The 12,396-nt window shown below is 48.4% G+C and overlaps 1 protein-coding gene across 1 annotated transcript in view; it reads left to right on the forward strand.

Annotated features, from left to right (window-relative positions):
• Positions 1-1,532: 1,532 nt before the first annotated feature.
• The window catches only part of TBK1 (TANK binding kinase 1), a 144,958-nt gene continuing 134,094 nt past the window's right edge, over positions 1,533-12,396 (forward strand). The window contains exon 1 of the mRNA XM_082255185.1: positions 1,533-1,635. The gene's annotated coding sequence lies outside the window, so the exon portion shown is untranslated. The remainder of the gene's footprint in view (positions 1,636-12,396) is intronic.

A 12,396-nucleotide genomic window follows, 5' to 3' on the forward strand; every position in this document is an offset into this window, starting at 1 on the left:
ACTACAAGGCGCTCTTCGGTGGCAGTGCCAAGTCAGCTACCCACTGTGGTTAGAGAAACTAAGCACCTGGAAGATGACAGCAATCACTGTGGTAGCACTGGACTACCACAGTGATTGTCAGCTTCCCCAGCAACCTATCAGGTAGGAGATATACTTACATTGTGCTACTCTGGACCAACAGAACTATACAATACTAATCAAGCTTAGAGTTCAGATTTAAAGTGGTTGTAAACCCTTCCATATACCCAGTGAAGTGACTGGATGGGGGGGTGACACACAGAAATGAAACAAATCCTCTGATACTGTATAAGTTGTAGCTGTTTATCTGCAGCCTTCCGCCCTACATCCAATCAAAGTGCAGAATCTACATGGCATCTCTCAGCTCTGAAAATCAGGGGGCTGGGAGCTGAAGTTACATCAGTGAGGAGAGCTGATTGGAGGGAAGGGACCCTAATGCATTCCTTGCATTAAGGTAAAAAATGTTCAGGTTTGAGCATCCCCCCACACCCCCCCTTTTACTTACCTGAGCCCTCATTCAATCCAGCACCGTGCACGTCTGCAGCTCTTCCCCCCCCCCCTCGCTTCTGGGTCTCTCTGGCTTTGCTGGGGCACTGGCAGCCATTCGCCAGTAGTGAGGTAGCGGGGCTGAGTCCAGCTGTCTTTGTAAATGGACACAGCAGCAAGGCTTTGGTGCCCATGGGGGCACTGGACAGAGGGGAGGGGCCAGGTGACCCGAAAAGAGGAGGTTCGTGCCCGCTCTGTGCAATTCTATTTCAAGCATAGACATGTTTTTTTAGTACTACTTCAGCGCCATTTCAAAGCCGCAATTTGCCCCACCCATTTCATTGCGGCTTGCGACTTCATTTAACAGAAGTCTATGCAAGCTGCAATTAAATAGGAAAACAGTAGTGCAGGAACCTTTATTCATAATCATGAGTCGCTGTGATATGAACGGTTCCATTGCCGGCAATGGGGTGCGACTTGTCATGCAATTTGGAACTGTCAAATCGCATTGGAGCGAACAAGGGCTTAATGCTCTGGATTGAGACAAGCACACATCATAGAGGGATATGCTCTGGTCATATTTTCTGTCTGAGGTTTACATACAAGCACATTAGCCTTTTTTGTGCAAAAAATATTCAAAAGGTTTGATGATTACTGTAAGAATTGTGAATAGTTCCATGATTACTTGAAGAATTTTGTATAGTTCTATTACTGGAAGCAGAGCTCACTTACACATCTCTGATAACAGGAAGCAGAGCGCACACCCCCTTTCCATTCCTCACACACCAGCACAGCTTTCACTTTCAGTCTGCACCTTCCTAGGCCAATACTGCCACCAAACAAGACTCACTATTTCATACCAAGCTCTATATAGAACAAAAAAAAAAAAAAAAAACTACAGCTGTCGCTCTAAGGTTACAGGGATATCAGAAAAGAAACTATCAGAACATTCGACTAATGTATAACTGGTCTTCCCTTAACAAAGATGGCGCGCGTATACCTGCGGCCATACAATTGGACGAGTTCGGGCCCAGTCAACTCGTAAGCGGTCAGGTGACCTCCTGATACGGAAGCAACGCAGTCTGTGCTGGAAGTGTGATAGAGCGGAGGGGACGGAGACCGGGCACACAGGTACGGTGGGTAGGGGCTGTCCGCTATCCTGGCACAGGCTACTTCCTGTGTATGTTTCATGCCAGCATTACAACTTAGGACGTGTGCTCGGTGTCTAAGTGTGCCGACTGTGATGTATGACTGAGTACAGTGCATGGAGTGTGGCCCGGGAGCATTGTTGATTGTATCTTAGGGAGGAAGTAATGGAGGATTTTATGGTGACAATGCATGCACAGTATATATCCTTATTACTGTCTTTTTCATGCCACACCTGTAAAAAAAAAAGTACCATACATGATGATCTGTGTCACATGAGCCTGAATATTATCTGTCATCGTATTTAGAGTTGCAAGTGACGTTAAAGGGGACATACTAAAAGGAATGACAGAAAGGAATGCCCATAGACTTTAACATGACGATGGAATGCCCATAGAGAATAATGGAACAAAATGGAATGCCCATAGACAACAATGGTAAAAAAAAAATTAAATTAGCGACAGAACCTTGTTAAAGTCTATGGGCATTCCTTTTTGTTCCATTATTCTCTATGGGCATTCCATCTTCATGTTAAAGTCTATGGGCATTCCTTTTTGTTCCATTATTCTCTATGGGCATTCCATCTTCAAGTTAAAGTCTATGGGCATTCCTTTCTGTCATTCCTTTTAGTATGTCCCCGTTAAAGCACTCAACTTTGATAGTGGTAAGAGAAGAGGTTAAAGTATAACTAAAGGAAAAGTTTTTCTTTAGTTTTGGATAGACTGGAGAGGGATTTGAACCCCTGTCAGGTTTTTTCTTCTTCTTTCTGTCTGTGCCTTTGTTCTGGAGATTAACCCTCTATCACCGAAATTGAAAGGGGAGAAAAATTGGGTTGTCACCAGAACCTGGAATAGAGAGAAAATCTTCCAGTGGGACCAAAATGACAAAAAAGGGTTATAATCTTTCATTAAAGGGGAGCTCTACCCAAAAGAGAAGAGGAAGCTTCACTTGTTTTCCTCCACCCACTAACCCCCTGCCACATTTGGCACTTCAGAAAAAAAGAAAAGTCAGCAGCTACGTATACTGGGGCTGCTGACTTTTAATACTAGGACACTTAACTGTCCATGAACCCAGTAGTGTCCTCACCCGAGCCGATTTTTTTTTAATCAGCTCTCAGCCACCGTGAAGTCAGCAGGAAGTTCGCCCCCCCCCCCCCCTCCTCGCCGCCGCCAGGCCATTCACAAAGCGTGCCGGCTGAGAAGCTGTAGGGGAGGGAGGGGAATCGTGAATATCAGTTCTGACTATGTTCAATGCTAGAAAATGGATTGTCAAACAAAGGATGTGGGGAGCTGCACGCTGCCATGGGGACATGTACCAACAGAAAATAAAAAAATTATATGGTGGAGAGAGGGTTCTCCTTTTTAATGCAATATAGGAAAAACGCCAGGCTGTATGTGGTGGTAGTCCCTTTTCACACGGGCCATCCGATTAGGGCAGTTTTTTAGGCGGATGTGATCAGACAGACCGCCAGTCTCTTCTATGGAGCGGCAGGTGTCAGTGGACACATGTCCGCTGACACCAGCTGCCATCCAATCCCGTCTGCCAAAAACAGACGGATGGGGGACCTATTCCCCATCCATCTGCATGATCGGATGGAAACTGACAGTCTTTTTGCAGCCTATTGCCCCATAGAAAAGAGCGGACTGTGTCCGTGTCTGTTCTGCATTGCGGATCGGACACAAACCTACCGGCCGCCGCCTGCCCAGCGGGGATCCGTGGAGAGATCCCCCTTCTGAGCAAGTGAATCACACTACATGGAGAACAGTATAATTCCTACTGACCTCTTTAGCAACACTGTATTCTGGCATCACATAATTTAATGTAACTTTTTTTTTTACGGTTACATTATTGCGCGGGGTAAATACAGCAGCAGCACCCAATCTGATTTCATTGTGGGAAAAAAAAAAGGCTCTTTAAAGTAACAAACATGTTATACCTTCCTGAGGCCTCTTTGATCTACCTATCCTCCTCTTCTGCCTAGGTTCACACCGAATGCAGTTTTGAAATCTGAACTCCCACGATTTCAAACTGGCATTTTTAGTCCGACTTCGGGGGCGACTTAAGAGACATCTGTGCGGGTTCATGCACAATTGTCTATTGAAATCACCCCCGAAGTCGCCAAAAGTAGTGCAGGAACTACTTTTGGGAATCAGCGCGGTGCCGTAAGTCGGCACAATATTGGAAAAAAAGTACATTGCAATATTTTTTTTCCCAACAATATATATTGCGATATTGAGAGAGCCATCAATCCTGGCTAAATACAGGGTTAATGTTACTGTAGGGATTCAGTGCAGCAGCCTTTCTGATTGTACTACAGGGCAAGCCAGGGTTAATGTTACTGTAGTAGGATTTGGGAAGTAGTGCAGCAGCAGCCTTCTTCTAAATGTCATTGCAGTTGCACCATACAGGGCAGGCCAGGGTTAATGGTAATGTAGGGAACTGCAGGTTAATAAGATGATCATGACAGTGTGACTGTGCTGTGGAACTTAGGCATAAGCAGAGAAATTGGGACTCACAGTGGTGGTAGAAGAATACAGCCCGACAATGCCAACATCTGTCCCGCAGCTCTCCTGACCGAGCGGTGAGCGCAGCACAGCGAACCAATCACGTCGTGAGTAGCGGGACGGTCGGGCTGTATTCTTCTACCTTCCTTCACTGTGAGTCCCCAATATCGGCTGATCCGGCGATGTGACTATCGCTCACTCCTGCAGCACGATATTCGATGTTGCATTGAATATCGTTCAGCCCTAGTTGGCGTTGGACCAATTTGGAAACACACACACACACACACTTACACACACACACACACACACACACACACCTCACTCGTCAGAGCATTTACCCACTTCAATAGCAGGCACTTTCCTGCCCGGGCCAATTTTCAGTTTTCAACACTGTTGCTCTTTGATAATTGCACAACCATGCAACGCTGTACGCAAACTACATTTTTATAATTTTGTTCACACAAATAGAGCTTTCTTTTGGTGGTATTTAAAGTGATCCTAAAGTATCGTTTTTTTTTTTTTTTCTTTAAAAATACCAATATGTTATACTTGCCTGCACTGTGCAGCAGTTTTGCACGGAGCAGCCTGAATCCTTCTCTTCTCAGGTTCCTCGCCGGTGCTCCTTGCTCCTCTCCTGTCGAGTGCCCCCACAGCAATCAGCTTGCTATGGGGGTGCCTGAGCCGAGCTACAGCTCTGTGTGTCCATTCAGACACGGAGCCATGGTTCGCCCCACCCCCCTCTCTCTCTCTCTCTCTCTTCAGTGACTTTGATAGCAGCGGGAGCCAATGGCGCCGCTGCTGTGTCTCAGCCAATCTTGGATGGCCGAGGCACTCGTGCACATGGTTGGATTGAAATTGGGCTCAGGTAAGTATCGGGGGGCTGCTGCACACCTTCATGCATAGGATGCATTAAAATAAACCACCTGCCTTTTAGAAGCTCTTTTAGAACCACTTTAAAGTGGAGTTCCACCCATTTTCGTAACTTTAGATGTATGTAATCCCCTTTTAAAACGACTTTTACCAATGGAAACTTTTTTTTTTTTGCTAGTAAATACCTTATTTTCTTGTTTATTCCTCCTCTCCTCACTTCCGGGTCCGATTGGCGATGACGTCATTCGGCGATTCGCAGTGTGTGCTGGGATGTATTCCATGCCAGAAATCTCGCAGTATTACCCAGGAGCTGAACTGTACTGTGTGTATTCAGGCCGTGGCCTGCCCTGCCCCACCACGCCCCGCCTCCTCTCAGTGAGTTGTACTGTATGCATTGTATTCAGGACGTGCTCTGCCCCGCCTCCTCTCAGTGAGCTCAGTGAGGATAAAATGCTTTCAGTCCTCGCTCACTGAGAGGAGGCGGGGCGGAGCGGGGCAGAGAATGGCCTGAATACAATGCATACAGTACAACTCACTGAGAGGAGGCGGGGCAGGTCACTGCCTGAATACACACAGTACAGCTCAGCTCCTGGGTAATACTGCAAGATTTTTGGCATGGAATACATCCCAGCACACACTGCGAATAGCGGAATGACGTCATCACCGATCGGTCCCGGAAGTGAGGAGAGGAGGAATAAACAAGAAAATAAGGTATTTACTAGCAAAAAAAAAAAAAAAGTTTCTATTGGTAAAAGTCGTTTTAAAGGGGATTACATACATCTATGTAATCCAACGTATTAAAAATGGGTGGAACTCTGCTTTAATCACTACTGGGTTGTTTATTTTTTGCTAAATAAATAAAAAAGATTGACCGTTTTGAGAAAGTTTGCGTTTTTCTTTGTTTCTGTTATAAAATGTTGCTAATAAATAATTGTTTTTTTATAAATTTAGGTCAAAAAGTATTCTGCTACATTTCTTTGGTGAAAATAACCCAAATCTGTGTATATTATTTAGTCTATAGGAAAGTTATAGAGTTCCCAATCTATAATGTATATCTAAAAATTCATCAATCCTGACTCCTGATATACTAATGGCCTGTCTCATTTTTTGAGGCCCAAAAGAAAGGACCGTGCAAATATCTCCTAAATAACACCTTTTTAGAAAGTAGACAGTCCAAGGTATTTAGTAAGAGGCATGGCAAGGTTGCCCCCCCCCCCCCCCCCTTCATACTGTCACCAGTGCAGTACAACGTTCTCCTACAACTAGTGTGGCGGTGATCAGGGACACTGACAGGTGACAGTACAAAATAAACATATATTATAATATAATTTTGTGTTTTAGACACCACTGACCAGAGCAATATAATGTTACCATAGTAACATTGAACTACTCTGGGGATGTGATCAGTATTTTATTTATTTATTTTTTTAAACATTGTGATTGCTTATAGCAGTGAATTTATTATTTTTTTTTAAGCATTTTACTGAATGCAATCAATTCATTCAGTTTGTATTATTGTGATTAGCTGTAATTGACCAGAGCTACTTACATGTTACAGATGGGCTGTGTTTGGTCCTGTCTGTACCATGTGATCACATTGACCAAGTCACAGCTCGCATCACAATTGTATACAATGGATGGCATGAAAGGAAGCCATCCATTGTTTACATTATTTGAATGCACTTGTCACTTTAGCGCTGCACTTTTACATTTTATGGTATATTTAGACAATTTTTATGTCAGTTGTTGTGCTATCAGCTTTAATGTTTGATAGCGCAGTAGAATTTATTCTATTCCTTTTATTCTATACATTGTTTACAACTTTCATGTGATCTGCTATGACTGTCACAATGGTCACTGACACAGTCATGGATCTCTCTGTTGCGCAGCACCTTCTTAGAGGACGCCACTCAGGATGAATGTCCCACCTGGCTTGTAGGAGATTGACAGCCAGGCGGGACATTCCTTCTTTTGAGTGTTAACTGACAGCATCGAGAGCCAATGTCTCCCGCTGCTCTCCGTATAGCCTGTGAGTGTGGAGAGAAGAGAAGGGAGCCGCTGCAGACGGGCACAGCGCTGGTTCAAGATTGGGCTCAGGTACAGTATCCTACAAAGGTAAGTACACCCTCACATTTTTGTAAATATTTTATTATATCTTTTCATGTGATAATGACGAAATGACACTTTGCTACAATGTAAAGTAGTGAGTGTACAGCTTGTATAACAGTGTAAATTTGCTGTCCCCTCAAAATAACTCAACACACAGCCTTTAATGTCTAAACCGCTGGCAACAAAAGTGAGTAAACCCAGGGCCTGTGCTCTCACTAGGCAAAATAGGCAGGCGCCTAGGGCAAACTGCTGCCTAGGGCGCACAGCCACGCCGCTGGTTTCCCTACTAGCCTGGCCACCACTCTACACTGGTGTGGGACCTGGCTGTTTTCCAGTATTATGCACCGGCACACAGAGCCTAGCCTGGCTGGTATGGAGTGTGTGGCCCCTTCCTGCTCCCCTCCTATCTTAGCACTAGTGAATTGCAGTTCCGCGTCACTACTTCCGGGTGTCCTCGCATTGAGCTCGGCTTGTGGCAGTTAAGCAGGAGGTGGCTGCTGTGCTGCGGATCCTGGCTGCCCCGGAAACCTGAGAACAGATGTGAGGCGGTGCTGCGTCTGGTGCATGGAGATCTGAGTGGGAGCTGCTGTGCAGGGTGTGTGCTGTGTACAATATGTTACCGGTCGCACCTCCCCCCCCCCCCCTCGACGCACTGCTCCCCCCCCTCCTCTGACACACTGCATTCCCCCCTCCCTCTGACACACTGCTTTCCCCCCTCCCTCTGACACACTGCTTTCCCCCCTCCCTCTGACACACTGCTTTCCCCCCTCCCTCTGACACACTGCTTTCCCCCCTCCCTCTGACACACTGCTTTCCCCCCTCCCTCTGACACACTGCTTTCCCCCCTCCCTCTGACACACTGCTTTCCCCCCTCCCTCTGACACACTGCTTTCCCCCCTCCCTCTGACACACTGCTTCCCCCCCCCCTCTGACACACTGCTTCCCCCCCCCCCTCTGACACACTGCTTTCCCCCCCCTCTGACACACTGCTTTCCCCCCCCTCTGACACACTGCTTTCCCCCCCCTCTGACACACTGCTTTCCCCCCCCCCTCTGACACACTGCTTTCCCCCCCCCCCTCTGACACACTGCTTTCCCCCCCCCCCTCTGACACACTGCTTCCCTCCCCCCCCTCTGACACACTGCTTCCCTCCCCCCCCCTCTGACACACTGCTTCCCCCCCCCTCTGACACACTGCTTTCCCCCCCCCCCCTCTGACACACTGCTTTCCCCCCCCCCCTCTGACACACTGCTTTCCCCCCCCCCCTCTGACACACTGCTTCCCCCCCCCCCCTCTGACACACTGCTTCCCTCCCCCCCCCTCTGACACACTGCTTCCCCCCTCCCTCTGACACACTGCTTCCCCCCTCCCTCTGACACACTGCTTTCCCCCCTCCCTCTGACACACTGCTTTCCCCCCTCCCTCTGACACACTGCTTCCCCCCCCCCTCTGACACACTGCTTCCCCCCCCCCCCCCCTCTGACACACTGCTTTCCCCCCCCTCTGACACACTGCTTCCCCCCCCCCCCTCTGACACACTGCTTTCCCCCCCCCCTCTGACACACTGCTTTCCCCCCCCCTCTGACACACTGCTTCCCCCCTCCCTCTGACACACTGCTTCCCCCCTCCCTCTGACACACTGCTTCCCCCCCCCCCCTCTGACACACTGCTTTCCCCCCCCCCCTCTGACACACTGCTTTCCCCCCCCCCCTCTGACACACTGCTTCCCCCCCCCCCCCCTCTGACACACTGCTTCCCCCCCCCTCTGACACACTGCTTCCCCCCCCTCTGACACACTGCTTCCCCCCCCCCTCTGACAAACTGCTTCCCCCCCCCCCTCTGACACACTGCTTCCCTCCCCCCCCTCTGACACACTGCTTCCCTCCCCCCCCCTCTGACACACTGCTTCCCCCCCCCCCTCTGACACACTGCTTTCCCCCCCCCCCTCTGACACACTGCTTTCCCCCCCCCCCCTCTGACACACTGCTTTCCCCCCCCCCCCCCCTCTGACACACTGCTTCCCTCCCCCCCCCCCTCTGACACACTGCTTCCCCCCTCCCTCTGACACACTGCTTCCCCCCTCCCTCTGACACACTGCTTCCCCCCTCCCTCTGACACACTGCTTCCCCCCTCCCTCTGACACACTGCTTCCCCCCTCCCTCTGACACACTGCTTCCCCCCTCCCTCTGACACACTGCTTCCCCCCTCCCTCTGACACACTGCTTCCCCCCTCCCTCTGACACACTGCTTCCCCCCTCCCTCTGACACACTGCTTTCCCCTCCCTCTGACACACTGCTTTCCCCTCCTCTGACACACTGCTTTCCCCCCTCCCCTCCTCTGACACACTGCTTTCCCCCCTCCCCTCCTCTGACACACTGCCTACCCCCTCCACTCCTCTGACACACTGCTTCCCTCCCCCCCCCCCTTCTTCTGACACACTGCTTCCCTCCCCCCCCCCCTTCCTCTGACACACTTCTTTCTCCCCCCCCCTTTCTCTGACACACTTCTTTCTCCCCCCCCCTTCCTCTGACACACTGCTTTCTCCCCCCCCCCCCCTCCTCTGACACACTGCCTTCCCCACCTGACACTGTGGGCGATGCAAGTTTAGGGGGGAGTATGGGGAATGCATGGAGTGTGCTGCGAGTATAGGGACATTTTGAACTTTTTTATTTTATTTATTTATTTATGGGGGGGGGGGTGGCAGGGTGCAAGTTGCTGGTCTTGCCTAAGGTGCAGAATAGTCTGGCACTGGCCTGGAGTACACCCCTAAGTGAATATGTCCAAATTGAGCCAAATTAACCATCAGAGGTTGTCTTTGGGAAATAGACGTATGAGTACTGCCAGCATTGCTGCAGAGGTTGAAGGAGTGGGGGGCCAGCCTGTCAGTGCTCAGATCATACGCTGCATCAAATTGGTCTGCATGGCTGTCCTTTCGTAAGGAAGCTGCTTCTAAAGATGATGCACAAGAAAGCCTGCAAACAGTTTGCTGAAGACAAGCAGACTAAAGCCCCGTACACACGTACCGATCGTCGGCCGAACGATCGGCCGTCTTTTGTCCGAGGGCTGTCGTGTCTGTTGAAAAGTGCAAAAGACTGCACACGAATTTTGTCGGCCAACAACAGCCGACTGCAGAAGTGATGTCATGTGATGGTTAACTTTCCTTGTGTTTTTTTCTTTTCTGAGCATGCCCAGTCTTGCAAATCTGCTGTCTGTCGGCCGAATTCTGTACTGACTGGCGAACAATCGGCTGTTCTGGTGTTGGCCAACAAAAATTTTAATGCTTGCACCGTGCACGACAGATTTCTGTTCGGCCGAAAATGCGCTGTCGGAAGCATCATACTAACAAGCCTACAATTGGCCGTTCGGTCGTCGGCCGAATCTTTACGGCCGACAATCGGTACGTGTGTACGGGCCTTAAGGACATGGATTACTAGAACCATGTCTGTGGTCTGATGAGACCAAGATAAACTTATTTGATTCATATGGTTTCAAGCGTGTGTGGTGGCAACCAGGTGAGTACAAAGACAGGTGTGTTTTGCCTACAGTCAAGCATGGTGGTGGGAGTGTCATGGTCTGGGGCTGAATGTGTGCTGCCGGCACTGGGGAGCTACAGTTCATTGAGGGAACCATAAATGCCAACATGTTCTGTGACGTACTGAAGCAGAGCATGATCCCCCCTCCCTTCAGAAATTGGGCCACAGGGCAGTATTCCAACATAACGACCCCAAACACACATCCAAGATGACCACTGCTTTGCTAAAAAAGCTGAGGGTAAAGGTGATTGACTGGCCAAGCATGTCTCCAGACTTAAACCCTATTGAGCATCTGTGGGGCATCCTTAAACGGAAAATCGAGGAGCGCAAGGTCTCTAACATCCACCAGCTCCGTGATGTCGCCATGGAGGCATGAAAAAGGGCTCTGGTGAACTCCATGCCTATGAGTGTTAAGGCAGTGCTGGAAAATGATGGTAGTCACAGAAAATATTGACACTTTGGGCCCAATTTGGACATTTTCACTTAGGGGTGTACTCACTTTTGTTGCCAGCGGTTTAGACTTTAATGGCTGCGTGTTGAGTTATTTTGAAGGGACAGCAAATTTACACTGTTATACAAGCTGTACACTCACTACTTTACATTGTAGCAAAGTGTCATTTTTTTCCAGTGTTGTCCCATGAAAAGATATAATAAAATATTTACAAAAATGTGAGGGGTGTGCTCAGTTTCGTGAGATACTGTATGTGTGTGTATCTGTTGTCTTGGAAATATTGTGCTCTAATTTGTATTTTGGGATGGAAACTGCCTTATCTCTGGAATGTGGGGTTGTGGTTTTGAAGTGTTGTGAATTTTGAGAATTTACAAAACATTTAGGACCATACAGTGTTGTTATCAAGAAAAATGAACAACACAAGCTATCGTGAAATGGCCAGTTGTTGAAAAGTTGAGGGCTTTAGTTTACTGTTTTAAGAGCTCACACCAGCCTGTATGCTGAAAGGGCCTGTTTAGCATATAGGCTGGTGTCTGTTGTGTATGGGCATTGGGCAGTGCCTTGTGGTTTTACAACACAAGGCACTGTTTACTTTTTCTTCTTTTTTAACTTTACTGAAACCGTACAAAATGACATTACATTCAATTCTATGCTCCACAGCCACACTAGGGGGAGTAGAGAAGTATAGATATTTTTTTATTTTTTAGAATCATACTTGCCTAGGTGGGTGCAGCACTGGCTCCCTTACCTGCTCTAAAGCCTCGTACACACGCAACGAATTTCCGCCAACCGGTCGTTCGTCTTTTGTCCAGAGTGGTGTCTGTTGGTTGGAATGTGCTCTAGACTGCACACGAATTTTCCCGCACGACAGAATTCTACTTCAGAAGTGATGTCATGTGTTGGATTGCTTTCTTTGTGTTCTTTCTTCTCTGAGCATGCCTAGTCTTGCTCATAAGATTTTTCCCCATCGAAATCTGTACTGACTGCACGAAAATCGGACGTGTTTTGACGGAGGACAAAAATGTTATAGCCTGCACACCAGGATTTTTTCGGCCGAAAAGTCGGAGTCGGTTGTCCAGAGCACCATACTAACAAGCCGAAAATCGGCAGATCGGTCGTCGGACGAAAATTCCCGGCCGAATTTCAACTCGTGTGTACGAGGCTTTAGGCTGAGAACCGAATGATCATGTTGGAATACTGCTTGCGACCCAGTCCCTGAAAGGAAGGGATCGTGCTCTGCTTCAGTATGTCACAGTACATATTGGCGTTTATGGTTTC

Source organism: Pelophylax lessonae, assembly GCF_965119305.1.
Source record: "Pelophylax lessonae genome assembly, chromosome: 4".
In the NCBI taxonomy this organism is placed as follows: Eukaryota; Metazoa; Chordata; class Amphibia; order Anura; family Ranidae; genus Pelophylax; species Pelophylax lessonae.